The following is a 3,004-nucleotide window of genomic DNA, read 5'->3' as shown; positions in this document are numbered from 1 at the left end:
GTCCCCGACCTTCACCTCGCCCAGTCTCCTGGCTTTCTTGAGGGGTAGATGCTGTCGTCTCCTCATGGGTGTCGTTGGTTGTTGTGGTTATGGTTGTTGTTGTTGCCGAGGGAGGAGTAGTTCCTGTTTCCTCGTAGTCCTGGTTTTCTTGAGAGGTAGATGCTGTCGTCTCTTCATGGGTGTCGTTGGTTGTTGATATTACTACCAGTCTTGGTTTGGCTGTTGTTGAGTTGGTAATAAGAGGTTTAGTTATCTTTTTCTTTTTAGTTGTTGTTGTGTTGTAAGCTGCTCTCTCATTTTCTGAAGTTATCATTAGTGAGACAAATGTAGATGTTTCCGTCACTGTAACATTTTCCCATGATGTTAGAGGGGCTGTTGATGTTTTCTCATTTTCATTTAAGTAGGAAGATGTAATTGGTGTAGTTGTGTTTTTCTTTTTGGACCACATACAACTTTTGGTAAATCCAACTATTAATATGAGTATTATCACATTCATTTTCTTTTAGTGTCAGGAAAAGGTTGATATGTGAATCGATCAAAATTCACAGAAGAAATGAAATAAATTTGCTGTGATTTACTATATTTATATGGTCCACTAGGAAAATCGAGCACAAGACACTGCCAGGGTAGTAGGCTGTCACAAACCCCGTTAACAGCACTAGCCTGTGTGAGAGAGAGACACACACACACGTCCGCTCTCTCCGGGAGGCAGCGTGCCACTGTAAAGAAAAGGAGCCGGAGGATCTTTTTTTATCTCCTCTCTCCATGGTGTAGGTGCTGGAAGCACTCAACTATCTTTTAATATCAAATCTTGTTTGCTCCCAGTATGTGATTTACCTACCAATTTCCGAAGAATTTCGCAAAATTTTTAGGCTAATTTCCTTACAAATGGTGATTTACTAAAAAAAAAAAAAAAAAAAAAAAATAGAATTTAGTTTTGTTAAAAAAAAAAAAATATAGCATATTGGAATAATACAAAAATCTATTAATTTCTTTTAATAATTTTTAGTTTTACATTATCATTTTTAATGTATAATTTCTTATTAGAACATATTAAGGAAATTTAATGCTGCTTCCTCTTGATTTTCATAATTAATACAATTCTCCTCTTCATTTAATTCTCCAACTAATGGAGCTACTATTTTACTATTTTCCACATCTAAATTACACTTCTCTGCCTCTTTAAAATCGTCCTCATTAACTTTTTTCTCAATTTTTATTCGTTTGAATGGTGGTTCTTCTGCTGTGACACTTCCATTACATATAGGTTCTTCTACCTGAACTTCATCTATTACTTTAGAAATAATATCTTTATATTTGGGCATTAGTTTCTTCCTAATGCTATTATTAGTTAAAAGATTTGTTTAATTGCATCAGAGGCTTGATTTCGGATATTGTTAGCTGGGACATCTGAATAAAAAACAGAATCTAAATTACGTAGATACAGAATTATTTTGTTATTAAAAACTCCAATTTCAGATAAACCAAATGCAATTAAAGCATTAACAGGACACGGAGATTCTCTAATTTCAACAAAGGTTTCACTTGAGTAAGGGATTCGGGTACGACCAATCCCATATATTTTAGAATTTTTGATGTAAACATTTCCTAGCGGCGAACCCATGTAAACTTCATCTTCTTTAGAGTTGGCCACAAAAGGACAAAATTGAACACCTAAATTTATACGTTGACGCAAACACTCGTTCTGAAATTGTGGCTGTTTTTGTATAAGTATTTCATTACATTTTAAAGAACATTGTTTATCTTTATGACCATCTATATACATTGATGCGCTCCAGATTTTACCCTGGGAAGGTTTATCAATTTTTAATGCCTCAGCTATTGGTTGGATTAGATTTTCTTCAAATATTTTCTGAATATCTTCACCGAATTCAATATTTCCAATCTTATTAGGTACTAAGGCAAATTTTGTTCCTCCCGAAACTATAAAGCATTTGACCTCCAACAACTTAACGGTTAAGCTAGTTAAATAATCATTGTTAATTCTATAATATTTTATGTTGTTTTGGTTATTTGCCTTGATTTTTTCTTCAAATACAGAACTACAAAGTTTTTCATATTGCTCTTTAAATTTAGTTAATTTCTCTAAAATATTGTTTTTATTCAACTCTCTTAAATTTTCGATGGTTATCAATTTTTTGTGAATATTGGGTGGCTCATTGGGAAGTATATAATAATTCGAACTTGAAGCTTTGTTCAGCATTTCTGCAATAATTTCCATAACCTCTTCATCTTCGTTGATGAAGTTGAGGGTGCTATAATACTTTTCTTCAGTTTGAAGTTGAGGGGGAGGAGGGTGAGATTGATAAATTCCATCTGTAGTCATTGGTTGGTGATATATTGAGGTTGCATTTTTTGCCTGAATTATTGTTTGTTGTTGCTGTAGTTGTGTTGTTGCTGCTGGTGGATAGGTAGGAGAAGGTAAATATTGACCATAATATCCTGAGGTATTCATTGTATGAAAGAGTCAAAATGATATAATGAGTTATGAACTTTTGATATCCTAATTATATACTGACTGACTTTAAAAAAAAAAAAAAAAATATATATATATATATATATATATATATATATATATATATATATATATATATATATATATATATATATATATATATATATATATATATATATATATATATATATATATATATATATATATATATATATATACCATTCAGGCTTGTTCGCATATATATATATATATATATATATATATAACTTTTAATAAAATGTATAATATGAATTTTCTGCCAATGTGTCTCGCCTTATGGCGACAAATGGTAATATAATTAACCACCGATCATCATCATTATCTATCTTATTTTGTTTATTTTCCATAATTATATCATACATATCACACTCCAAACTATAAACAAAAATAAAAAAGGCTAACATCTCTTCGAAACAGTTAGAATTTAATGTGAATAAAATGTCTGTATTATTAATATTGCTACTATTCACCATTGAGATCGTTGGTACC

This window comes from Procambarus clarkii, chromosome 2 (assembly GCF_040958095.1).
Source record: "Procambarus clarkii isolate CNS0578487 chromosome 2, FALCON_Pclarkii_2.0, whole genome shotgun sequence".
NCBI lineage: Eukaryota > Metazoa > Arthropoda > Malacostraca > Decapoda > Cambaridae > Procambarus > Procambarus clarkii.
The sequence above is the reverse complement of the archived record's forward strand: the minus strand, read 5'-3'. Positions refer to the sequence as shown.